This window comes from Hylobates moloch, unplaced genomic scaffold (assembly GCF_009828535.3).
Source record: "Hylobates moloch isolate HMO894 unplaced genomic scaffold, HMol_V3 SCAFFOLD_24, whole genome shotgun sequence".
NCBI lineage: Eukaryota > Metazoa > Chordata > Mammalia > Primates > Hylobatidae > Hylobates > Hylobates moloch.
The window spans coordinates 23,775,130-23,791,796 of record NW_026652299.1 but is presented as its reverse complement, the minus strand read 5'-3'; the positions used below and the strand labels follow the sequence as shown (position 1 = coordinate 23,791,796).

General features: G+C 44.1%; 1 long non-coding RNA gene across 1 annotated transcript; it reads left to right on the top strand.

Annotated features, from left to right (window-relative positions):
- Positions 1 to 1,327: 1,327 nt before the first annotated feature.
- On the top strand, positions 1,328 to 4,461 carry LOC116462929 (uncharacterized). The gene is made up of 3 exons (XR_004246506.1): positions 1,328 to 1,483; positions 2,328 to 2,380; positions 4,061 to 4,461. It is a non-coding gene; the product is annotated as an uncharacterized LOC116462929 (long non-coding RNA).
- Positions 4,462 to 16,667: the final 12,206 nt, after the last annotated feature.

Here is a 16,667-nt window from a genome sequence, read left to right as displayed (position 1 = left end):
TACAGTTAATTGAGGGCAAGGGTAGGGGCTAAGGGGAAGCTAAGAAAGGAAATCATGTCTTAATATCCATTAAGTCAACCTCCTTCTTAAGCAGGGCCAGAGAGAGTCCAGGAAGAACCTAGAAAAGAATTTAATGGAAACTACATACCAGCCTAACATTTTCTTGAGATTCTGGCTGGGGGACATGTGGCAGGCACAGGAGACAAGGACATGCAAGTCTATGTGTCATTTAGGGAGCCATGGACTAGGACTGTGGAGGCCCAAGGTCAAGTCTGTTCTGGGCTCCATCACCAATTAGCCACTTGATATTTGACGCTGTCCTATCTGAGCCTTAATAAAATGGAGTGCTAGAACTGGACCAAAGCCACCTGGTGGCTTTGAAGACCTTCAGCAGGAGAGGGGGAGAAAATGAAAATACAGGAATTTGAGAAAAATCTACCAACCTTATCACAGTGAGCTTGTGTTTTGGCATTATGATACAGCACATAGAAAATAGGGGTTGGCTCAGGGCGGGGAGAAAATTTGTTTCTTTCCTTCATCCATTTGAAATTTATTGAGCATCTATATGTTCCAGGTTACAGAAACAAATACTACATGGTCCTCGACCCAGAGAAAATCTTATAGGCCATGGGAGGCTGAGAGGTGTCTGTTTTTCTTCCCAGTATATCCCCAACATTTAACAACAGGTTAATACTTAAATACAGTAGATTCTCAATAAATATGTGTTGATTAAATAAATAAACCAATTTAATTCAAGACAAGTAAACGGACACTTTCAACAAAGCATTTTAAAGCTATAAGGGAAAGAAAAGTGTCCTGGGAACTCAAATATGGGGCCCTCACCCCTACTAGAGAAGCAGAAGGAGGGAGCATCCCGTCCAAAGCTTCCCAAGGGGCGCCGGACTGCGTGCTGCGGGTGTGGGGGTAGAAGTCTTCAGATAAAAGATGTGGAAAACAGACCAAAGCAGGTCTCGCTGGCCAGTGACACTCCGGGAGCATGGCCCATGGAAGGATCCAAGGCTGAGGGATCTGAGTAGCCCTAGAGAGATATTCTGCCAAAATCCAGTCACAAGAAGGAGGGAGGAGGCGAGGAACGAGTAAATGAGATTTGGTTTAGGCCGGAAGAACGGGCTGCGCCAACAACAAGAAAATAAAGTGGTGAGCTGGGAAGGGTGCAGCGCGGGCTACAACGGCGAGGAACTTGAGAACCACGGGCGCTGGAGACCAGCGGGGATAAGAGCCCGGAACTGGCGGAGGGGTGGGCGGGCGCATGCGCGCGCGCAGCTGAAACTCCGGGCTGATGAAACTGACAAAGGCGAGAGCGCGCAGCAGCCCACGGCAGCCGAATTCGCGCCGCCGGTAGGTGCTGCCCTGCCAGGGGGCGGGATCGTGGAGCGCCTCGCAGAACCGCACACAAGCAAAAACAAAGCCATCTCTCCGAAGCAGAAATAGAACAGACGTGGCCGGGGAAAGCCAAATATCTGTGAGATGATGTGAACAAAGGGGAAAAGTCAATCCAGGGAAGTTTGAGTTTCTGGTTGGAGGCTTCAGCAGCTCTGATCGGTGGATACTTTAAGAGAACACCCTTTGCCCCCGCTCTCCCTCTTTCCCCGAAGAAAAATAAATCCTTGGCAAAATGAGACTTGACGGCATGAAAAGAAGGTCTCCAGACTGTCCCAGCTGGCGCGGGCGGGGCCGGGCCCGAGGTGCCGCTTGGTGACACTGCAGCTGCGGCTCAGCACTGTCACCCAGAAAGGCCCGCCAACGCCTGTATGCAGGGAACGTGGCTCTTAGCAGAGCCTAGACAGGCGCAGGGCCAAGGAAGTCTTTGTTATTGTTTCTTTCTCTAGCCCTTCCTGCCAATACATCAGGGATATAACTCCTTGGTGTTTCTGCCTTACAATTGCTCCTTATACCCCACCCTGATCCTCAGCACTGCAGCTTCCACTGCCACCGCCCGCTGTGAGTCACCTCCCCCTCTCCCTTTTTTAAACCAAACAGCAAGGCCATATTGCAGTTATCCATAAAAGGAAAGGCAAGAAGCCACCAATACCTGTTCGAGAAGATGGCATTTTAATTAGCACACTCCAGCTGCCATAAACCCGGGCTCCTGCCCCACCTCTCCACCCCCCCGCCCCCTCCTCCCCCCCTCCCCCGCCGTGCCCTCTCTCAACCTCCCTGCTCACCCCATCTATGTAAAAAAGCCATAAAGCCTCTCTCCAATCGCTTTCTCGGAGGGAGTTTTTGCAACCCCCCACAACACAGGTTGATTGGAAAGGTCTCTCTCCTGGATAACAACAATTCAATGTGCCTTGACATTTTAATAGCCTGCCGTCCTGGTGAACACAATCGAGCAAGGCAGTGAAGCAAAAATCATTAGGTAAGCAAGATAATCTAAGCGGAATCTGCCGCCTGCAGGCTCACATCTGGGGGCAGGTTGTACAGCTGGGCCGTCCACAAAGCTGGGCTCCTCCTGTCCTGCAGCGCCTTTGTATATGAGTACCAATATATACACTTGTTTAGCTAGAGACACACACTTACAGGTTTTGGTAGATAAATACAGTCAGACAAGTGTACAGACCACTGACGCCCCAACATGAAATAGCGTAAGAGTACACAAACTTACCATGAATCAAAATATCCACCATCCCACCAAAGCGCCACCAAGATAACATACTGCTTTAAGGGCGGGTTTGCTATATCAAAGAGAACAAGGCAAATACTTGTTGGGATTCCTAATACCAACCATGTAAAGGCTTTCCATGCATATAAGTTTGAAGCAGCTTGCCCAAAGTCATCTTCTAATAAGTGGTGGAGCCAGGATTTGAATCCAAGCAGCCTGGCTCTAGAGTCCAGTCTATTACACATTAAGTTATGCTGTTTCATAAAAAGTAAATCACACAAGTAGATATAAAATGTGTTGCATGTCTTCATAAGGTCAGTGCATTCTGTTATGAATTTATATATTTAGGTACATGCATAACACACACATGTTCGTGTGAACAGTCAAAAGGTGCAAGGAGGTATGTCTGACTTCTTTTTAACATAAACACCTGCCTGCACTTGTATATTCAGCCGTATTCATGTATTGAGCATCTTGTGAGTCCCCAGGTCATGTGCTAGAGTACTGAGGATACAATAATTAATTAGGCACAATGGCCACCCTCAAGAACTCATCACTTATGGAGGAGTCAAACAAGTAAATAGATACTTAACCTTGAGGGTGATAGGTTAGAGGCTGACACAGAGCTGCATAGACTAGGAGGGCCCCTTTCCCCACCCATCCCCACCCTCCTGACATATCTTGCACCGGAATCTCCCAGGGAAGCCACACACTTATTCCTATGAGGTTGTCATCACTCAGAACATATTGAGGGTTCCATTTGGGAATTGCCTTCTAAACCACTTTATAAGCTGCCCAAGAAAATGATTCTTGTTATTTAATAATTACATATAATATGCACATTCACATCCCTTTCTTAGAAAGGAGGCAGGAGTGACATCACAAAACCCAGGGACCAACAGATGACAGAAAATTCTCCTGTTGGAGTCCAACCCTCCCCAGCTGGTCCACGCCCCTCCCTCTCCTTCTGCACACAAGTGCCCCAGCATAGATCCCATTCCCTGGATGCTGACTTGGCAAGCTATTCACTTTATGAATATGACCCTCAGAGGGGAGAGCCCCTCTCAGCAGCCCCCGAACTATGTTATCACCATTATTAAGGAGCTTCAAGAGGAGCTGGGAGGACGAGACACCGCTGGAATTGCAGCCTGATTGTGATTGATGTGTTCCTATTAGCGCCTCAGTGTTATCTCTCCGGATAGCAAGAACAGCCAGTGGCTTGTAACACAACAGATTACCTGAGTTCTCAGCCCTAGAAGGGTGTTTAAATAAAATATAGTCCCTCTTAGCAAGAGGCTCATTTTCTCCACGAGGCTCCCAGACTATTTCATGTCAGCTCTGATTCGCTGCAACTCTCCTCAGTAAACATGTCTTATCATTAATAATTCTTTACAAGCACAATCTCCTAGAGTCCTCTCTCTCTCTCTTTTTCTCTAGGTGGCTGGACTCAGACACATCACGCTCCAGTTTGGGTTCCAAGGTGCTTCTCTCTGGATTTTCACCTGCCTTGCCAAAAATGATTGATTACGCTGGGCCAACTGGGTGTCCGGCAATACCCAACAAATGACTTTGGCCCCTAACAGCAGGCCTTGGCCAGATAGAAATCAATATTTCACCATTAAAATCTATCAAAGAAGAGTTAAGGCACCATCTGTCCCTGCCGCCTCTCTGTGGTGTGTGAACATTAAATCCGACACTTGTACTACATGGGTAATCAATATATAGTGGTTCACAGATCATTTGTGGTCCCCTTTTAGCGGTGATGGATGTCTGGAATCGTTGTGATTCATTTTGTCAGACCATTAAACAAGATTCTGTCCAGTTCCTTCCTGATTTCATTTAGAGGATCATTCTTCACAGTTCATAAGAGGGAAACGGTTTTACCAATCTGCTTCTATTTCAATAAGTCACTTTATAGAGATTTTGTGTCCTCCAGACTGTAAAAATTCTGGAGAGATAGTACAAACAGACCTCTAAAACTATTCACTACATGACATATGCATAAAGTGTGAAGAGAGGAATGTAAATATGTTTACCTCTTTATCTGCAAATGTTGGTTTTAACCCCCTCCTAGCTGGAGAGCTGGCCAGGGTACTCCAGGCATTGGCCTGCTATAGCAAGAGGCGGCTAAAGTTTGGTGACTGGAGGCTAATTTACAGGGATGACGAAAATCCCCGACTCCTTATGAGCATGGTAGAAAGCAAATGGGAATGGCTCTTCCAGGGGCCACGTTTTAGAGATTTTCATTTCTATGGTCAAGATGTCCTTGCCCCTCATGCAAATGGTTGGCAAATGCCTCTGCACTCCCAGACAGCATGCTGACCCAAGAGAAGCAAGACTGACCTTGCCCTTGAGGGCAGGAGTGTGGATGACCAGGAAGGTCTTGCATGCCAATATGGCTACCATCTGTGAAGCACCAATCTGTGTCAGGCCCCATACTTGCACGATTCTTGCCCTCAACAATCCTGAGAGATAGGTACTATTATCTCCACTTTCCAGTAAGGAAACTGAGACTCAAAAAAGTTAAATAACCTGCCTAAGATTATTCTAGTCATGGAATGTAAGAGTCAGGACCCAAACTTGGGCCTGTCTGATGCCAGCCTCCACGTGAACTGTAGTCAGATCTCAGCTGGTGGCCATTAATCTGCAGATGATTTTGTTTCAACCCAAGTGAATTTCCTTTAATGCTGTTGGATGTCTTACTTGCATCAACCAACTATGGTGTTACTAGGAAATAAAATTTTATTCTATCCTTATTTTAAGTAAATCTACAGTAAGATCACTAAATTATGCACTCCAAAATGAAACACTGGATTTTAAACTATTTTCTGTTTTTGGAATATTGGACAATTACATCACTGTTGCTGATATTAGTGTAGGTAAGTAGATGTTGATTTAACTATTAACATAAGTACATGAACATATACGTACAGACTTACATGCATAATTTATACATAATTATTGTATGTCACATAAGTATATATAACTTAAAAGACCTTAGAGATAATTTAGCTTTTCCTTTTTCTCTATGCTTTTAAAATAAAGCAATGGAGGCTCAGCAGGACTAAAAAGCTGGTCCGGGGATAAAAATCTTGTTTTCTGATTCCCAAGTCAAAATGTTTTACCAAAAAATTATAAATAATAGAACATTATACAATTATGATTTTTTTGGTGACATATTTGTTAAGGGGATGAGTGGAGAGTTGTATTCATTTTGCAGCTTACAGAACAGGAAAACGACCAATGCATTCTTACTTCCATTTCAGTTCACTGACTACTATGCCATCCTGCCTGGAGATGGGCGTTCCTTTAGATAACAATAGAAAATAAGGTAGGTCACACCACTTCAAGCCCAAAAGCCATATGACCAGAGCCAAGTTGGACAGCAGCACGCAGGAAAATACCAGCCTAGGGCATTCAGGAGGCAGATGGCATGGCAGAGAGAGCTTGGACTAGGCTTTAGAAAGATTAGGCAAAAAAATCCATCCGTGCTCCTGTGTCACCTCAGACAAGCCACTTAGCCTCTCTGACTGTCTTTTTCCTTATCTGTAACACTGAAGCTAATTGCACCTACGTCAAAAGATAATTGCAAGGATTAAATAAGACAATACAAATTTCAGCACAGGTCCAAGCACAATCCAGGTTAGTGCCCTTTCTTTTTCCCTTCCTTCCTCCCTGACCTTATTTCATAAACGTGTATTATACCATATTTCAGTCTCCAGTAACAACCTGTAATGGGATCTGCCACATAAGAATTTATCTAAGTCTTCCTTGATTCTAGAAATATTAAACCTAAGAATTAAACAGAGAATTGCAAGGTCTTTGGTTCAACCGTTGACCCGGTGCAGAAATCACTTTCAGCACCTGCCTGATGGGTCATTTTCAATGACCAGGAGCTCAAAATATCTAAAGAAGTCTGCCTCATTGCTGGACAGTTTCTTAATGATAAATTTCCTGCTAAACCTGCCTCCATGTAAATTCTATCCATTAGTCCCAGTAATAACTCCACCACCTCATGTTCCACATAATTTAATAGAATGAAGAGAAATGTTCCCTTTAATGTGTGTTCAAACTATCTTCTTGAAGCATTTTGTTGATTTCACTAGAATATAAGAGGTTTGTGACTGTGCCCAAGTTGGCATTATGCATGTCTTTCTATGTTAGCTTTGAGCACATCCCAGCTTATATTGAGTGTGGTGGAAGAGTTTTGTTTCTGTTTTTGTTTTTTCTCTCTCTTTCACGGACCTCGCCCTGGTCCTTGCACTCTTTGGGCTCTCGCTGTCTCTGCAGTTCTATTTTTGAGTGTGAAACCTATAACAGCTCAGGGCATTTCCAATTAAATTTTATATTCAGTTTTCATTCATCTATTTCTTTCTTTTCATTCTTCGCTCTTCCTAACCGTTTTTTCTCCATCCACCTGTTTTTCCATCACAAATATCCCAATCAAGGCACAAATGCCAATCTATACCTTGTGTTTGAATAATGCCCCTTAATAATAGGATGAAATGAAGTCTAGCTCTAAGAGCAAGGTCAGCCTCAGCACCTGTTGAGGCAGCTGTTGTGCACCTTCAGCAATGATCTTCAGACATCAGCATAAAGCCCCTGTGAGCAGGCTAATATCCATTCCAGGATCTCAGGGCATACCATGGTCTCAACTATTCCCACTATTCACGCACTCCAAAATTACTAGTGCCTGCTCCGCCTAGTTGCCTAGTTCTGCGATTACTCTGTGGCACTGAGGTTAATCTTGTGGGCCCTACCCAGGTCTGACTCTTCCAAATCCCACTTATTGCTGAGGTATCATGTTCCAAATGTTAATATCTCAAAATGCCCATTTTTGCTGCTAGGTTTCTTGTCTGTGTGTAGACCTCTGAATCCAGTGTCTTTGGTCATACTTGGACATATACAAATTTCTTCTTGTAAATGTGGCCTAATTAGGGAGAAAAAATTCTGCACTAGTTCTTTTAAAAAGTCAGTTCTATACACATCCACTCAGGTAAAATTGCACAAGCTCACCCTTGGCCAGGGGCTGCTTGAGCCATACTCAATTGGAGGTCAGCCAAGACACAAGCACACCTGCCTGGCACATGCCTGTGCCCATCTGATGTGTACTAGCAGCTGAGCATGCAGCAATCACATACACACACACATACAGTCTGAGGTCTGAAAACCACTAACCTAATCCCTCTCCCTCTCTCTGGTCAGGCATAAGCAGAACTACTTCTGATGGAATAGGTTATACATTCCTGAAGATTTCCCGGTATTCCAGATATTCTCTTACTCTTTGTCCCAAGATCAAACAATATACACCTCTCAAAAGTTTCTTTTCAAGAGCCAACTTTGGCCCATCTTGCTGTAATTGAAGCCCATCCTAGGGGCTTACAATTTTTGCTTATTTATTTATTAATTTATTTGAGACAGAGTTTTGCTCTTATTTCCCAGGCTGGAGTGCAATGGCGTGATCTCAGCTCATTACAACCTCTGCCTCCTGGGTTCAAGCGATCCTCCTGTCTCAGCCTCCTGAGTAGCTGGGATTACAGGTGCATGTCACCATGCCTGGTTAATTTTTGTATTTTTAGTAGAGACAGGGTTTCATCATATTGGTCAGGCTGGTCTCAAACTCCTGACCTCAGGTGATCCACCCACCTCAGCCTCCCAATGTGCCAGGATTACAGGTGTGAGCCACCACGCCTGGCCTAATTTTTGCTTCTTTATGAACTCTTCTTCTTAATAATAATACTCTCAGTTATATACCTACCATTTGTGAGGCATCATATTGGTTACCTTGTGAGATTATTTTATTTAGTTCTCATAGCAGCCCTCTGCAAGACAGATTTTATTTTCTCCATTTTAAAATGAGAAACTAGAACCATAAGAGGTTTAGTAATTCATATGATATCATACAGCTAATAAATGACAGAAGGAGGGGCAAACTCTGGCCAGACTCCATCGCCAGAGCTACTCATACCTGGCTATATTTTTATCAGGAAAAAAACAGAGTTAAATATATTCACCTTACAACTGTAATGAGATCTACATACAGAGTTCTGGAAGCAGAATCCAGGCCTCATTAAAAACCTTCACAGCTATTAATTACCTCTACCTGACTTAGCCCCCAAATCATGTCCTGTTATCTAAACATCGACAATAGTTTTTCTAACTGCACTTTAAACTCCTGACTAAAGGAGCCAGTTAGCCTACAAGTAAGTCATTGTGCAAAAGGGACACAGACTTAAATCTCCTCTTTCAACTCAGAGCCACAGAACAACAGAGTATCAAGAAAGGGATCAGAGCATTTCACCTCTTCTGGTCCACATGCTCTTTGGCCGGCAAGGATTTGGGAACCGTGCTGAAATCAACCACCCAATGGTGAGGAACCAGCCCTGAAAGCCTGCATGTGGGCAGGAGACTGCTGCACAGCAGGGCCTCATTCATGGGTGACCTCCTCAAACCATCAGAAGCTGTGGCCAAGAGGACGAGCCTGACTTATGGTGCCCTCACACTCCAGGGAAAGGGGTGCAGGGTGCCAGGAGGAATGTTAGAACTAGGAGACTCAACTAGTGGTTATCAGTTGGGGTGGGGCATAGGATCTCCCCGGAGGGCATTCAGACATGTGACAGTGAGCTGTTGCAATGACTGAGGGTGCTGTGGGTAGTTAGTGGGCAGGGAAGGTTCTAAATGTATTCTAATGTGTGGGAAAGTCCCATGCAATGATGAATTGCCCATTCAAAATGCCACTGGAACCCCCATGACTGAGTCTCTTTTCTAAATTTATAGATGAGGAAAGATTTCAGTGAATCTCCTGAAAGAGATCTAGAGAAAATTTTTTCTACCCAGTGTTGTCAGTGCAAATTCAGCTCCTCCAGGAAAACATTTTATGAAGGTTGTTACTTCCTCTTAAACTCATCAAGAGGGCTGCAGCTTCTACAAACAGAAAGGGAAATGGTATTCATTAAAGTTATCAAATCCTGCATTAAATATAATAAAGATGATCTCATTTCCTCTGGGAAAACGAAAACTCTATGAATCAGATGGCAATGGAAGAAAGGAAACTGAGGCTCAGAGGGGTTGAGTAAGCTGACTAAGGTCACACAGCTCATCTGTGACAGGCAGGATGCCAACTCAGCTGTCCCAGGCAGAAAAACACACAGTCTTTCCATGGAGCCCTGTGAGGTCAGCCAACACCCACTGGGTGCCTCAAACCACGCCTCAGGTCTTCTGAAGGCTCTGCCAACCTGAAGCAAAATCAAGAGAAGCAAAGTTCATCTGAGAGCCTTTTCTCCTCATGTGGTTCCCTCAGCTTCATCCCTTCACCACCTGACTTGGCCAGTAGAACCTGGTTCTCCATTGCTGCTGCCAGGAGCTTTGCTTTTGATGCAAAAAAACTTGAATATATAAGAAAGGAAGTTCCTGTGGTGGAATGGGAATGGGGAAGGGCATTACTGCTAAGGAGAAAAACTTTCTACAACTATCACCATTTTACAACTTTCCCTTCCATAAGCTAGCTTTTGGGACCTGTTGAGGAAATTTCCAGGTGTGTGCTTTGTGCTTCTGACCAACTCTGAAGCCTTCCACTTTATTTCTAAGTGGCTTTGAACCATCAGGACAGCAGGGAGGGGAATTATAGTGAGGAGAGATCTGGGGTAGGGAGGGGAAATGGCGCTTCAGTGTGGGCTCTGAGACCTGCAGAAAAACAGGAAAATGAAAAAGAACAGTGCCGATAAGATAACGGCTCATCTTGGCAATTTTTAAAATTCTGATGTATTTACCAGAAGGTGATTGGACTGAAATTTCCATTCTATCATTTCCCAGCTTGTGGCCTTGAACAAGTGCCTTAACATTGCTGAAACTCAATATCTTCATTTGAACAAACAGAGTGGTGATTTCCACCCCACAGTGGTGGTGTTCAGAATGAACATGAAAATAAAGCAGCGAGCACATAGTCGGCTCTCAGTAAGTAGAAGCAGCTATGACTGATTTGCTGGAAAATGGACTGCACAACATGGCTTTATATAGGAGAGTGCAAAAGAGCTCATCACCTCCAAAGCTCTGACTCTGCTTTAGGGGAAGAGGACTGTCAATCTATTCTTCCCCTAAAGAGTAGGAGGGGGCGGGGAGAAGGAGCAAGGAGGGGAGTTTTCAGGGTAACAAGACTAATCAGGATTTCACCATCAAAGCAAATATATCCAATTAACAGCTATTAAAGAAGCATTTTCTGGCACTGTGCACAATGAAGGCCATTCTACCTAGTGGAAATTAATCTTAATTATTGGTACCTGCACACATACGTGCAAAGGGAAGCAACTCACATTAATCTACATTAAACTTAATAGCAGTCCGTGTATTATCTATTCTGAGTCAAAATTGACTGCTGGCCCCTGCATAGATATCTGCAGTGCTAACTCAAGTAATTACAGTGCAGTGGGTCTCAAAGACACAATTTGTTCCCTATATAATAAATCAGCTGCTAGAAGCTTTTTATAATTAAAAACCAAAAGAAAAAAATAGAACTGTATAGGCAAATGTCACTTTCTTCTAAGGGAAATTAGGGAAAAGAAAAGCATGTCTTGTTGTTGCCTAGTCTGAAAGCAGAAGGAAATACATGTCTCTGATGGATTCCTAAACAAAGAGAGAAATAAATACAGTGGTAGATTTTCAGAACTATGGAAAAGAATGTTTTTAGAATCTTAAATTTAAGATTTCTAAGAGGCCTGATATTCCTTTCCAAGAAGACCAATAAGGCTGTCTTGGAGAAATGCTTTATATGAACTGGAATTTTCATTAGTATGGGACAAGGTGGAAGGCCAAGTTGATTATATTAAATTCCACCTAGCAAGACCTGTTGAATAACCATGAGGTCAAGGAAAATGATGACTACGTTTGCTTCCTCCCTGCTGCCCACCACCCTTCCTATGAGGGCATCATGCATGCATTCAATGCATCAATTTTTAGAGATTACCCTCCCTTCCATAGAGCTCTTTCACTTTTGTGACCTCTGCCTCCAGAAACCATGGGCCCTCTCTCCAGAAACCATGAGCGCTCCTACCTCAACCACTCCAGCAAGTTAGGGCTTCTCAGCTTCTTAGAATCCTACATCTACTGGTGCTGTATGACCAATGAGGCTATCTAGTCCCACCTTAACCCCAGCCAACATTTCCTAAGGTGTGACTTGCCTGCCCCCACTGGAATGGAGATGATTAAGCAATTCTCAGATAACACTCCGACTTCATTTGCTAAGAGCTTGCCTGCAGGCATACCATGGTCATGTTCCACATCAGGAAGACAGCCCACCCAACCTGCTGCAGTTGGGACACAAGATCGCCCAAGCCAGATCTTCCCTGACTAGCTGCCTGCCCCTACATCTCCTAGACTGCAGCTCATCCCAATGTAGGGCCCTTCCTAATCCCCAACTTCCATCCTGCCTTTTCTCAACTCTCACCTCTGGGAGTCCCCCGACTGAGCCTGCCTTCCCTCAACCCACCCAGCACCCCTCCCGGGTCCCGGCCATGGCAGCCACGTTCAGCCACTCAGTTGTATGTACAACTGCAAGTAGAAGGTGCCTCCCGGGATTGTGCAACTCGGTGGCCCAGGTAACCCTTCGGCACTCATCACCACCAGCTTGGCTCCATCATGGTTCTACACCCTGGGCCTCCTCCAGCTTGCTGGTTCCCTTTGCTCAGTTATGACCCTGCTCTCAGTCTCCAGGACTCCTCCAGCCAAAGCCCTTCCCAAGCTCTCATCCCCTCACTGGAGTAATCTAAGTCAATCTCTGATCTCCCTGGGATTCTTTCCTCCTGACCGCTGGTCCAACCTTTCCCCATCAGGTCAAACCTCCCTTCCAGATCACAAACCCCAGATATCTTCCCTCATCCCAGCCTTAGTGTTTTCCCCATCCTTGCTCTCTTAAGCTGTGTATAGCTCTTGCTGCCTCCTCCCACCTCTTAACCCTGACTGCTTTATTCTCTATTATCTGATAGTATCATTTAATGCAATTTTTAAATTAAAAATCATGTACATGTTCCCTGTAGAAATTTTGGAGAATACAGGAAAATAAAGAAAGGCAGGTGTTTACTACTCAAGCCTTCTTTTCGGGACATATGGCGTACATGCAAATTTACACAATAGGTGTGGAATTGATACTAATTTTTTAAATGATTTTCATTCTATTTTTTCAATAAATAACATGTATGTGCCCTAGTCTGTCAGCATCCTGCCCCAGTGGCAACCAGTGTTATCAGCTTGTTTTGTACTTTCTGGCAATAGTTCATTCACTAACAAGTATATATGAATATAAATGCAACTTTTCACACAAACGATCGGATCCATCACACTTTTTTACACCTTACTATTTTCACTTAAATATTAGAGGTTATATCATAGACATAGATCTGCACCAGCTTCCCTTTTAAATATATCTCTTTAATTAAAACAGTGTATAAATAACAACACCGTTGGAGTTATGGCATAGCAACAATCGTGAGAAAGGTATTTGGCCATTGAAGTTCATATAGAAATTTTAGGAAAAAAAAAATTGCCAACTTAGGAAACACTGTTCTGTCTTGTATATGATTCTGCCTGCTCTCCTGACCACCCAACCTTATTAATAAGTGGTCCTCCAGACCTGCTTGAGTACCTCTAGTAATGGGGAACTCACTTCCTCAAGAGGAGGAATAAATAGATATATTTAAAAGGGAAGCTTTTAGATGATGAGACCCTCATCCTGAACACTGTGGGAATTCTTTAGCTTTTAAAATCTGTTTCATCTATTTGGACACCGAGTAGCGAACACTTGACATTGTTTCTTAACCATGTCATAGGACATGGTTTTTAATTCAATTTTGACTTAACTTTGCCTTTTAATTTAATTTTCAGTTTCTGAAAGGCAGAGACCAAGGCTTGGGTTTCTCATGCACCCCTTTCCAGTGCCTGCCATGGTGCCACCCACACTGCCCCCACAGAGCACCTCCTTATCTTTGAGGCCTCAGTGAGCTCAGCACTTCTTCCAGACAGCCTTTCCTAACACCTCGCCCCCAGAATTTCTCCAGTTATTGTAATTGTCTCTTTGTAATCTGTATTCTTCATTGCTTGTGCAAAGCCTACCACTAGTTTTCAAAAACATATATTTATTTGGTGAATAAATAAACAAATAAATGAGGAACACACCATGACCTTTTCTTTTCTTTTTTTTTTTGAAAAGGAGTCTTGCTCTGTCGCCCAGGCTGGAGTGCAGTGGTGCGATCTCCGCTCACTGCAAGCTCCACCTCCCGGGTTCACACCATTCTCCTGCCTCAGCCTCCTGAGTAGCTGGGACTACAGGCACCCACCACCACGCCCGGCTAATTTTTTTGTATTTTTTAATAGAGACGGGGTTTTGCCGTGTTAGCCAGGATGGTCTCAATCTCCTGACCTCGTGATCCACCAGCCTCAGCCTCCCAAAGTGCTGGGATTACAGACGTGAGCCACCATGCCCGGCCGACCTTTTCTTAAAAGACAGTGATGACAGAGTAGTGTCAAATTTCTCAAGGGGACCTTGTAGAATCTAAATATAAGGAAAGTTTCTCCCAGGATCCCTGGGACACTGACAGGGCTACCACTTGCTGTATTTAACAGCCCTAGGGCTCCATTTATGAAGCACCCAATCATGATAGAACATTCAGAAACACACAGTTGGAAGCTAGGCATCAAGGCCATGCAAACTCCATGAAATCAGGTGCCAGGAAGGGTTCTTAGAGAGATTTCAGAAAAGTTATTGAGGGGCAGAGGGAAGAGAATTAACATTTCTGTGCTCCCATTTGTGCCAGAAATAGAGTTTGAAGTTAAAGATGAACTTGTCCTCTAGCAGGGAGGAAGAGAGGAGTCCTGAAATCAGCCCTAAAGAACATTCGTCTTTCCTGCCCCTCCCACCCAGAAACTGCACCCAGCTCTAAATTGGAATTATCAGCCAATCCACCTACAACTATTTCCTAAGAACCTATGAGTTAAAAAAAGACCAGAACCATGTCTCAACACTCTTCTTAGCAACATACAAACACATTTACAGGAACATCAAAACAATACTGTAAATGAAACGCATCTATAAAATGTTCATTCAAGATTCTTGTGTTAGAGGAAGCACGGAGACCAAAGGACAAAACGTTTGAATGCTGGCTTCTCAGCCACGTGACCTCTGGCAGTTTACTTCACCTCACTAAACTTTATCTCTGCAATGGAAATAAAAATGCCACCCCATATGTGTCATGTGTAAGGATAAAATGAAATGTAATGAGATTACATATGCAAAGGTGAGCAGAAAATGCACGTGGACTTTAGAAGGTGCTGGGCCAGAAATGTGGCACAGAAAAAGAGAAGTCCGAAGGAGCCAGAGGGAGAGGTCATCTGGAGGTGCAAGGGAGCACACTTGACACATCCATAATTGTTCATTCATCCTGTTATTCTTGTCACTCCACAAATATTCAGGGAGCATCTACAAATAGGAAACAAGTCAGACACAAGGTCTGCCCTCATGGAGCTGACAGTTTAACAGGGATACAGATGCTTAAAGAAATGATGTGAATTCAGCTCAGTGCTCTGAGATGCAAGAGAGAGTTGGGACATGGGAGTGGCTCCTCATTCAGACAGGTGGGTGTAGAGAGACTTGTTAGAGGCCAGTGACATCTCAGCTTTCAGAAGCAAGTAGTCATCCAGGCTGGTGGGGTGGGGAAGAGGAGATGGGATTGGAGCTTTCTAGGAAGGCATGCATCTCAGGCCTGTGCTCTCCCAGAGAGTGAGGGAAAGAAGTGACCAGAAGACAGCCTCATAAGCCATGATCATGAGTCTGACCCACATGGTAATAATCACCAAAGGTTTCAAGTGGGAGAGTGACACACATGGTCAGATTTGCATTTTAGAAGCAGATTTGGGTGGAGCAGGGCAAGACAGCCAGGGAGACAAATAAGGAGAGAGTTGCGGGAAATAAAGAAAGGTAGAGAGCATTGGACACTACAGAAAGCAGAATATTACTCAAAGTGCTCGTGAGAGAATGGAGTTAAAGGTAGGGTGAGGAGGCAGTGAATGGTGGCCCCCAGGTGTCTGGCTGAGGCAGCTAGGTAAATGGTGGGACCATTGACTAATATGAGGTTTTGGAGAAAGACCTTGACTTTAGTTTTGGATATATCAAGATCGGGGTTCCTGAGAGATATCCAAGTGGAGTTGTCCAAGAAGAACAGATGAGTACATGGACTCCAAACCAGGAAATTCTGGATTGGAGACAGAAGTTTGGCATTATGTCAGCCCCCAGATAATGAATGTTTGCTGGGCTGCTGATGATGTTCTACAGACAGCAGGGGCAACAAGGAAGAGAGGACAGCCAGCAAAGGCCCCTCTAACAGGGCAGAAGAGGAAGTCTCATTACAAGAGCCTGGAAGTTAGCTAGAGAGATGGGAGGGAACCCCACAGAGAGGGCAGTGTTACAGAAGCCAAGGAAAAAGACGATGTCAACAGGGTGGGGTAAGTTGATTTTGCTATGATGATATCAGATTTGAGAAGTACTTATTGGATAGGCCAAAGTGGAAGTCTCAGTGACCTTGGCAAGTTTCAGTGGAGTGGTAGGAGTGGAATCCAGATTGTCAAGGTGAAGGAAGAGAATGTGGGAGGTAGGAAGGAGGAGACAGCAAGTGCGGGCAAAGCTTAGGAGGCACTTACTGTGAAAATTAAGATGAAAGATAGGAAAGTACCTGGAAGGAAATACCCATAGGGTGAGTTTTGGGAATGATGCTTTTTGTTTGTTTGTTGTGTAAGATGGGAGAGATTTGATCATGTCTTAATACATCTAAGAAAAAGCCAATACAAGAAATGAAAAGTTTTAAAGATGTAGAAGAGATGGAGGAAATAATAATAATAGTAGAGGAGAATCTCTGAGGAGATGGATGGAGATTGGATCCAGGAGGTATTTCACTGGAACAAGAATGAAAGAAGATGCTGTATATGTTAGAAACTCTGTCGGGTTCAGGTAACAGTACACCCTCTGGGATTGTAACGTGGAAAGTAACTTGGAAATTTGAAAGTC